Below are 10,657 nucleotides of genomic sequence, written 5' to 3'. Positions count from 1 at the left end.
ATCTTAAAGATGTAGACATCAGCTATCGCCTTAATGTAAGGGCACCTGGAAGGAAAAGACCTTACCACAGGCCAACTAAGAGGCCAGCTAAAGCCAAGTATAGTGATGAAAGCCTATAATCCCAGCACTGAGGAATCAAAGACAGCTTGAGCTACACAACCAGTTCAAGGCCGGCCTTGAAAAATAATTATTATAGTTATAAAAATATATAATATATAACTATATTAAAATAGTTATAAAATAATATATTTTCCCATTTAAATCTTTCTAAATGAACTAGGTTGTGGCCAATAGGCCCATAAAAATAAAAGTGTACTTTCAATAGAACAGAATCTCTTTGTTGTTGTTGTTGTCATATTTTTTTTGTTTTTTCTTTTTTTTTTCTATTATTAAGAGATTTTCTATTCATTTTACATACCAACCACAGATTCCCCTCTCCTCCCTCCTTCTAACCCCTAGGATCCCCACCCAACCCACCCACCCCCATTCCCACCTCCTCCAAGGCAAGGTCTTCCGTGGGGAGTCAGCAGAGCCTGGTAAATTCAGGTGAGGCAGGTCCCAGCCCCTCCTCCCTGCACCAAGGCTGCACAAAGTGTCCCACCATAGGCACTAGGCTCCAAAAAGCTGGCTCATGCACCAGGGATGTGTCCTGATCCTATTGTCTGGGGCCCCCCTAAACAGTTCAAGCTAAACAACTGTCTCGCCTATCCAGAGGGCCTAGTCCAGTACCATGGGAGCTCCTCAGCTCTTGGTCCACAGTTCATACTTTTCCACTAGTTTGGCTAGTCGTCTCTGTATATTTTCCCATCATGATCTTGATGTCCCTTGCTCATAGAATCCCTCCCCCTCTCTCATTGATTGGACTCCTGGAGCTTGGCCAGGCATCTGACCATGGATCTCTGCACCTGCTTCCATCAGTCACTGGAGGAGGGCTCTATGATGACAGTTAGGGTACTCAGCCATCTGATCACCAGAGTAGGCCAGTTCAGGCACCCTCTCAACTAATGCCAGCAGTCTATGGTGGAGTCATCCTTGTGGATTCCTGGGAACTTCCCTAGCACTCTGTTTCTCCCTATTCCCATGATGTTTTCATTTATCATAGTATCTCTTTCCTTGCTCTCCCGTTCTGTCCCTGTTCCAGCTCGAACCTCCTATTCCCCTATGTTCTCATCCCCCATCCCTTGCCCTCCATTACCCCCACCCCACCCCCAGTTTGCTCATGTAGATCTCATCTATTTCTCCTTCGCTGGGTGATCCATGTGTCCTTCCTAGGGTCCTCCCTGCTAGCTAGCCTCCCTAGAGCTGTGGGTTGCGGTCTGGTTATCCTTTGCTTTACATCTAGTATCCACTTATGAGTGAGTACATACCACGTTTGTCCTTCTGAGTCTGGGTTACCTCACTCAGAATGATGTTTTCTAGCTCCATCCATTTGCCTCCAAATTTCATGATGGCATTGTTTTTCTCAGAGCAGAATCTCTTACTAGACTACAATGTGCCCACACACACACAAAATTGAGAGGTCCTACACAGTGCCCTCTAGTGGAAAGTGCTGGTGAGCCAGGATGATCCCGCTTCACAAATATAAGGCTTCATCAGGGACTCAACTAAGTAAATGAGAAGGTGCAAATCATGCTCCACAAAGAATGGGAAAATTGAGCTATTTAAAATATTTTTAATCTAAAAAAATCCATAAACTAGACATCCCACAAGAAAAGAGTTTGGCTGGACCTCCTTGGAAATATGACTACAGGCACGAAGAAGCCCGTGTGGTCTGGTCTATGTCAACAGAATCCAGTCTTAGCTAAAACCTCGTGAGAAGAAATGATTGGGCCCCAGTTTCTTCCAAATTTATACCTATTTTTCTGTTTGATGTTTTCCTGAATTTCCCTTAATTTGTATAATTTTCTAGAGAACATGGTCTCTACTGGGTATAAATGAAGCTTGAAAAACAGAAGAAAACATGAATGATGAGAAATGTAGGCTCTGACACTGGAGCACCTAAATCTAAAACCTAGTTTCCTATGACCTTAGAGCAAGTCACTTTAACCTCCTGTGCCTTGGGTTGCCCATCTGTAAAATGGAAGTAGCTAACAGTACCTACCTTAGCAGGGTTGGTTGTGAGCATTAAGTGAGGTGCTACTATAAGAATGTGCCAGAACACAGTAAAGTCCTGGGTCCTATTAACTAAGGCTATTTTGTTACAGGCCCATGTATTCCTTCTGTCATTCACACACGCCAGTCTGTCTTCAAAGAGACAGAAAGGACAAGGGCTATATCTAAGTAATAATTAAAATGAAATGGGGAGCTCTTGCAGGGCAAAGAGTTTATAACAATTCACTGAGAGCTTATGTTGCATGGCAACTGTTACTACATTGTATATTGTAAAGTAGAAATTAATTCTTCTAGTTTGCATTAAGACTAAGGGGATAAATATGTTGGCAAAATCAGAAAGCTGGGAGAACAAGAGTCAGATGTGAAATTTCAAGCATTTGCACCCTGACACACAGCCTCCAGTTACCTGCTGTGGATCCCCAAGGCTTGACACTTGGCCTCAGATGTAACACACATCTGGCATTTTTGCATAATAGATGGATCATCAAACCTCTGTTGAATGAATATTTGCATAGACTATTATTGTAAAGGTACTAGAAGTATATCAATGCAAATATACTGGCATGTTAACTCCATTGTACTGTAGTCAACCACACAACTTCTCTTTTGGCAATGCCTATCAAACTGAAGAAGCTTGTATAGAGCTCTCGGCTGCCTCTGAGCAGAGATGCTTTCATATCAAACAAGAGAGCATAGTCATGTGTGTTTCTGGTGAGTATTTACAATATGAGGGGAATAGTGTGTGTATTTCCACCATTAACATCATAAGAATAACAGGAACTGAAGAGGTAAGAATTTGCAGGGTTGCACCACACTACTTAATGCTTGCTAGTATGAGAAGCCTTTGAGATTTTTCAAAATACATTAAAGTGTTAAGATGTTTTGACAAATAACAGTTGGTAGAAGTCTTGACCTATAACCCAAAGAAGCAAAATAATGAGCAGAGTATTATCTGAGGCTTTCAGACCTTGAGAGGTTTACTTTAAGAATGCATAAAAAAATGCATGGATGGCAGTAAACTTTTGCTGGATGATGGTCCAGTCTGTTCTCAACAGCCCTATACAAGTCTCTGGGTATAGATGGGTCCACCCTCTGACCTCAACATGGCTGCCTTTGAAAATGAGAAACTGAAACATGTCTTTTCTTATAAGTCATCTGTCATTTCTTAAACATTCCCCAGTCTCAACGCTTTCACTTTTGTTTATTTCCAACCCTGATCTACTTATAGATGTCAAAAGTCACCCCTAACTTAATGTGCCCCAAATTGAACTGAGTCTTTCCTGACCTCCCCACCTTGCACTCCTGTTTCCCCTGTGCTAGGTAGTGGACCACTACCTAGCACAGGGGAAACATAAAGACTCACACGCACTCAGTGCACAGCATGCGTCCCTCCCTGTGCTCTTTTGCATGTAAATCACTTAAAGCTCTTGAGAAACAGGAAAACCATCTGCTTTCTTAAGCAGATACATCATCCTGTGTCGTGGATTAAGAAGCTGAGAGTCACAGAAAGGTTAAGTCACTCATTTAACTGAATAGGCAAAAATCTCGACCTTTCCTTCTTCCTGACATCACAGTTCCCCTTTGTATTTAATCAGTTACTGGATTTTGTCGACCCCAACTCTTCCACGTGGCTCATCTCAAGCTCATGCCCTCCATCTGCCTGATTCTCAAGCAGACCTCTTTTGCATGCCTGCTAGCCTTGGCATGTGCTACCTGAACTGTCGCACATAAAAAGCAATAACTTAATTTCCTCTTCCTTACTGGAATTCACTCCCCACAAAAGATGAGGGAACCTGCTGCTGCCTGGTTCCAGTGGCAGAGAATTATCATGGGTCCATAAACTGCCAAATCATTACTCCCAATACATACATTTGCTCATATCATCTCTGTCTTCAGAGTCAATCTGAGTAGCTTCTCTTTGTTATCCCTCCCAAATTCCCCAGCCAAAGCTAATTATATATCACTCTATTTTTCACTCCTACAGTATCTCATACCTGAGTATGTAGTGGTAGCACTCACCACATCCTGTTGTATTTTCCGAACGGTCTCTCTGACTAGTCAGTGAATTGGTTTTTGGTCAGGAACCTATCTTACACCATTTATTGAGTTCTCTGGGCTTAATGAATATTAAATTCTCAAAATGATTTTTTTGTTAGATTAGTTCATGACAAACAAGAAGACCATGCTCAACAATAATAAACATGCTACTAAACCTGTCTCAGAAGTTAGCAACACAGTGTCTTGTCTTCTCTTCATGTCACCTTTTATATCACTCATTTGTAAATTTCCTTATCTATGAGTTTTACTTTGTGAGTGTTTAAGACATTGGACTACAAGCCCCATTTTATCAGGTAAACAAAATAAGCATTGTTTGTTGTTTTGTTTTCAGGTTTGGTTTGGTTTTAGGGTCTTGGTTTTTTTGGAGTTTTTTTTTTTAATTAAGAATTTTTTTTATTCATTTTACACAGCAACCACAGACCATAAATCCCCCTCTCTTCCCTCCTACCCCCACCAGCCTTCCCCCCTAACCAAACCCAATTCCCTCCTCTGGCAAGGTAAGGCCTCCCATGGGGAGTCAGCAGAGCCTGGTACATTCAGTTGAGGGAAATCCAAGCCCCTGCCCCTGCATCAAGGCTGTGCAAGGTGTCCCACCATAGGTAGTGGGCCTCAAAGAGCCAGCTCATGTACCAGGGATGGATCCTGATCCTACTGCCAGGGCCCCTTAAGCAGATCAAGATACACAACTGTCTAACTTATGCAGAGGGCCTAGTCGGGTCCCAAGGAGGCTCCACAGCAGTTAGTCTAAAGTTCATGAGTTCCCAGGAGTTTGGTTTGGAAGTCTCTGCAGGTTTCCCCATCATGATCTTGATGCCCATTGCTTATAGAATCCCTCTTCCCTCTCTTCAGCTGGACTCCTGGAGCTCAGCCTGGTGCTTGGCCCTAGATCTCTGCATCTGATAAGGATTGTTTTATAATGCTTCTTTTGATTTGTCTGACTTTTTTTCCCAAGGAAAGAAGCAATGAACTAGCTGAAACAGCAAAAGACAGTCAACATAGCATAAGCCCTGTGCAGTCTGAAATCCCAAAATACTTAGATCTGAGACTAGGGAGCCAGAGATTTGTCACCCATAATACCACTTAGAAGAAAGGGACTAAGAAACTGGGCTTTAGACAAAGACAACCAGGCTTTAGACAAAGACAACCCACAAAACCTTCAGGACCTGAAGGTGCGTTATGAAGCTCTTAACAGGAAATGTCTTTGTCCCTTGTCTCTCTCTTTTATTTTTTAATTATTATACTTCATTTATTGTATGAGGGGAGGCACACACATGCCACCACGCATGTAGAAATCAGAAGACAGCTCGTGCGAGTCAGTTCTCAAGTCATCAGGCTTGACATCAAATGCCTTTCCCCGCTGAGCCATTTTGTCAGCACATGCCTTGTAAAGTCATTTCCCTCGGCTGATTTTGCTTTACATACATTCACTGAAATAGATCAGATCGGTGAGTATTCTTATACACTATCCAAGGGTTGTGTGTCTTTTCCTGGGGAGATATACAAAAACATCCACTCCTACCAGATAGTGCACTGATAATAAACCAAAGGAACAATTTCATCCAAGGTTAGCTTGGTGAGGCATGAATGTACTGGGATTGCTTTCAGGTGCACAGGCGACAGGTTACTTACAGTCACGTGGGTGACTCCAGGGCAGATGGCTGCATCACTGAAAAGCCCACCCAGGCATGGCTGATAACTCGTGAAACCCACATCACTCAAGTCCCCTCAGCAACTTGCAGGAAGCTCCGCTGAAGAGTCCCCTTTCCTACCACAGTTGTTTGCTGCTTGTATAAACTTGGTGGTGGGTTTCCTGGGTCTTCTAAGTTTTTAATGCGCTTCCTAAACCTTGTAAGTTGTGCCTTCTTCTTGATGAGTTTCCTGGGTCTTGTGAACCTTCCTCCTCCTCCCTCCTGGAGGAAATGCTTCAATTCAGAGGAAACAATTATGCGATACCTCCACCCCTTCCTCCAGGTGTTTCATTCTTTCTACCTTCTCTTCCACAAGGTTTCTTAAGGGAGTTATAATGATGTCTGGATATTCTCTTCCATTTATGGCTGAGTACTGTGGCACTCACCGTTCCACAGCAAAAGTCATTTATTCTCAGTATTTTGACTGGTTTTCAACTTCTAAAATAATCACTACCTATGTGTGTGTGGGGGGGTGAATTCTGCAGTAATGTGCTGCAGTAATGTATGGGTATAAACATAAATATTTAGAAGGCAAATTAAGAGATACAAATACCTGTTTAACAAAACAATAACAGTAGCCTCCCTCAACCTTATAATCCCCCAGTCACAGATTTTACCCTGGTTTACAGTACCAAATATGAGTTCTCTCCTGTGAGTTGGGCCTCAAATCCAAGCAGAAAGCAGTTGGTTGAGCCTACATCAGCTGTGCCACTAATGAACCAACGGCATGTTCTGACTGGCATGTCAATAGTAGAGCACACAAGGTCCATAGCCAAGCAGGACTGTTGGTCACAATTCTCTTCCATAATCCTGTTATAGTTCCTTCAAGTTACTACGAAAGCTAGTAAACAAGAAGTAAGCTTTCAATTTAGTCCAAATTTGATTTCTTAACATCCTGCAACCAAAGTACACAGTGTCTTCAGTTGTAGAAACTTAGCATCTAGTTCTGACCTGTAGCTAACAGCAGTGGCAATATTTTCTATTTTATGGGGTCCTCATGGACTTTCCTGGCCAATAATTGCTCAAGAGGTAATCTACTCCTGACACTCATTTCTTTAACTCAACAACTTTGTGTTCCTAGAAGTGCCTTTTGCCCCACCCACACAGGGTGCACTCCTTAAAACTTTTCAACTACTATTTTTACTGTTCTTCTAGATGCTTTTCCAAATCTGTAATACACACAGAGTTTAGCGTCATGTAATGAGTCCCTTTACAGAGGGTGGGCAGGGCCTCTAAAGGTCCATTACTGTCTCTTCTAAGCAAATACTAATTGATCTTGGAATTCAGCCTGAAGGGATATTTTTAAAGTTAGCAATATAGCCTGAAAAACATCCCATCCCTCTTGTCAACGGTTTTTTTTTCCAAAATGCAATTTAGATACAAGGATGGGGGTACCACATTACTTAGATCTTTATCATCCACAGTCGTTATAATCTGTATGTCATCCAGTACCTCATCCTGGGGAGCTACACATCTCCCCAACCTTGATAGGCTCCATGGGGCTGGTTTGTGATGCTCTGCGCAGGGGCAAGGGAAAGCCAATCCATGCTGTCATCCACCTCACCCACTCAGGGAGCCTCCTCCCTGGATCAAACAGGTTTCAAGCTGCTTCATTAACCGCCACCTCCATCAGTCACCCCTGACCTCTAACAGAACTCCATCCTAAGCAATCTCTACTCCCAACGCCCTTTCCTGCAGAAGAAAAATGTACACTGTACACTGGATGAGAACTGCCCAATCCTAAGACAAGCTTCTCCACTTGCACTAATCTGTCATTCACTCCTTCTTTCGCCCCTTTTGTGAACTGTTACTCGTGTTTTAAAGCCTTTCACAAGCACGGAATTTGTCTACAGTTGCGTCGGGGCAATAGGCTCCATTATCTGCTTTCCTCTCTTTCTCTTTTTTAAAAATTGCATTGATTTATTTGTTGTTCATTTATAGGGGTGGGTGCTGAGACATTTTGTGTGGGGATGGGGGTCAGAAGACAACTTTCAGGAGTCATTTCTCTTCCTCTCCCACGTGAGTGCTAAGTATGGGACTCAGGCCATCAGGCTTGGCAGCAAACACCTTTACCCACTGGACCATCTCACTAGTCCAGGTTTCTCTTTTTCTAATCCCTCCCTAAATACCTCAGCAACCATATAGACACAATCTGTAGTCAGATCCATATGGACTTTCCAGTTTTGTAAAGATCATAACACAGGCTGGAGAGATGGCTCAGAGGTTAAGAGCACTGGCTGCTCTTCCAGAGGTCCTGAGTTCAATTCCCAGCAACTACATGGTGGCTCACAACCATCTATAATGAGATTTGGTGCCCTCTTCTGGCATGTAGGCAGAGCACTATATACATAATAAATAAATAAATCTTAAAAAAAAAAAAAAGATCATAACACAGCATCAGACTCAGCAAAACCACTTGCCCTATCCCAGTCCCAGGGTGGCTGCTGAATCAGTGTTTTTATCTCTCCTATGAACAAAATCCCATCTGGCTTGCTCACCTGGCCATCAGATACCTTGTCTTGCATACACAGTTCTCTTGACAATGTCTATCATTCCTTCATTGTCTTCTAGTCCCTGACATTCATGGAGATTGCAGCCAGTGATAGTCAAGCATCCCTAATTGTTCATATAAGCCAGTTCATTGGGAATGGTTTCCCTTACATTGACTCAAACTTTGCAGCCTGTGTCTGAAAGAGAAAAATCAATGATATCACTCAATTTCTCACTTCCACAATGTCAAGCTGATCCCATCTGCCTCCCCCATGTCCCGTGGCCTCCCAAGGCAGGCTTTGTAAAGTTCTGCTATTTCTTATTTAAAAGTCTCTCTCCCTGTTGAGGCAGTTTAGGGGCCAAATATCCCCTGACTAGCATCGTTTCCTGGGCTGAGAAATTATTAAGGCTTCTATCTGCATACTAAATCATAGATTTTTCCTTCTTATGGATTAAAAGTTAGGCCTGAAGGATATCTTCTATCATTTCTACTTCATCTCTTCACACCTCACTGTCTAATTCTTCTCACGGATCAAGGTTTTTGAGTTCCAGGAAGAGTTCTCTAGTCCAGGCCTAATGAACTCTCTTTAACTGACTGAAAAGAGGGAAAAAAAGAATGGGAAACAATCCTTCTTTTCCCTCCTTTCCTGCCAAATCAGAAGGCAGTGTGGAGTATAACGTCCATGTGTCCCTTCTATTGTAATCCCCGCCCCCTTCTGCTGGCACTTCCTTCTGGGCAGAAATCGTAGCCTCAGTAACATCTCTTATGGCATCCAGCGGAGACCACGTGTCTATTTCCGTGACCTGCTTATAATCACATGCCATATGTATCATTTGGGGGGATTACAATAGATTCTCTAGTCCATCAGCCACCTTGGGGGCATTCCTGTACTTGAGCAACAGACCACATTCATAAAAGGGGTATGCCAACTACACCACACAGAGGAAGATAGCCACTCTGGGTTTCCCCTCAAAGATGCTCGGCTTCAGCTGCATGTCTTATTCATATCAGGGGACACATGAGACTCCAGCAAGGAGGCACACTGTCCCATACCACCGGGGAAGAGTTATCCTATCAGGATTGCCCCATGGATGATCTACCTGCAGCTGGATCAGTCACTATTGCACGTGTCTCACCCATGGGGCGGAGGGGAGGTCACACAACCCTCCTCTAGACTCATCATTATTTTGTTTGTCCCAGCTCAGGCACCAATTGTGACTTTTTTTTTTTTCTGAAGAGATTTCTTTTTTTTTTTTTTTTTTTTTTTTTTTGGTTTTTTGAGACAGAATTTCTTTGTGTAGCTTTGCGCCTTTCCTGGGACTCACTTGGTAGTCCAGGCTGGCCTCGAACTCACAGAGATCCGCCTGGCTCTGCCTCCCGAGTGCTGGGATTAAAGGCGTGCGCCACCACCGCCCGGCGAGAGATTTGAAGAAGTATCTCTATTCACCCCAGATAGGATGCTGACAACAGAACAAAGAAAGAGCCCACGCCAAGTTTAGATTGGTTCTTTGGGTTTACTTACCGGTGCATGAGTGAGGGGTTATCTGTGAGCATACGGGTGGTTCAGAGGCATTTGCACACCTGAAAACCCACGGTCAAAGCACCTAATAGTCTCCCCTTAGGACCCACTGCTCAGAGATCCCACCACCCCTCTGAGTCTCCACACTGGAGACCAAGGCTCCGGCAGATGAATCTTCTGGGGTCAGAACTACAGGAAATGTGTAAATAGAGGACCTGAGCAACACTACAAAACACTAGGATCTGACAGACACTTCAGAAGACAACTCATGATACAAGTCTCCCTAAATTTTTTAAGTTAAAATTATAAAGGTGTTTCTTTTTTAATTTATTTGTTCTTCTCTTATATATTACATCTCGACAACAGTTTTCCTACCTCCTCCCCTCCCAGCCTCCCACTCCTCCTCCATTTCCCTTCAGAAAAGGGCAGGCCTCCTGTGGGAGCCCATTTTCGGGTTCTGAGTGGCTTTACCCAGCAGGTCCTCATAGAGAGGATGATCAGGACCTCGGGCCTGAGTGCAGGTGGCTGAGATGGTCTGAATTTGGCTGTGCTGGGGGGAGGTCTTTTGCTCCACCCCTTGGAGTTTCTATAAATACCTTAGGGCAGAAACAGTCTGGGCCCATTGGAATAAATAGGTTCCAGGCTCTCTGGAGGCTATCCTGAATTTTCTATCAGTTTATCTCCACACTCTAAATCCTTCTATCTAATATTTCCTGCTGCTCTCACTCAAGAAAACTCTGGGGAACTGTGGGGTTGGTGGGTAGCCGCCCCACAGCCTCCCAGGGATGT

Source organism: Peromyscus eremicus, chromosome 15, assembly GCF_949786415.1.
Source record: "Peromyscus eremicus chromosome 15, PerEre_H2_v1, whole genome shotgun sequence".
Taxonomy (NCBI): domain Eukaryota; kingdom Metazoa; phylum Chordata; class Mammalia; order Rodentia; family Cricetidae; genus Peromyscus; species Peromyscus eremicus.
This window is presented reverse-complemented; position numbering follows the sequence as displayed.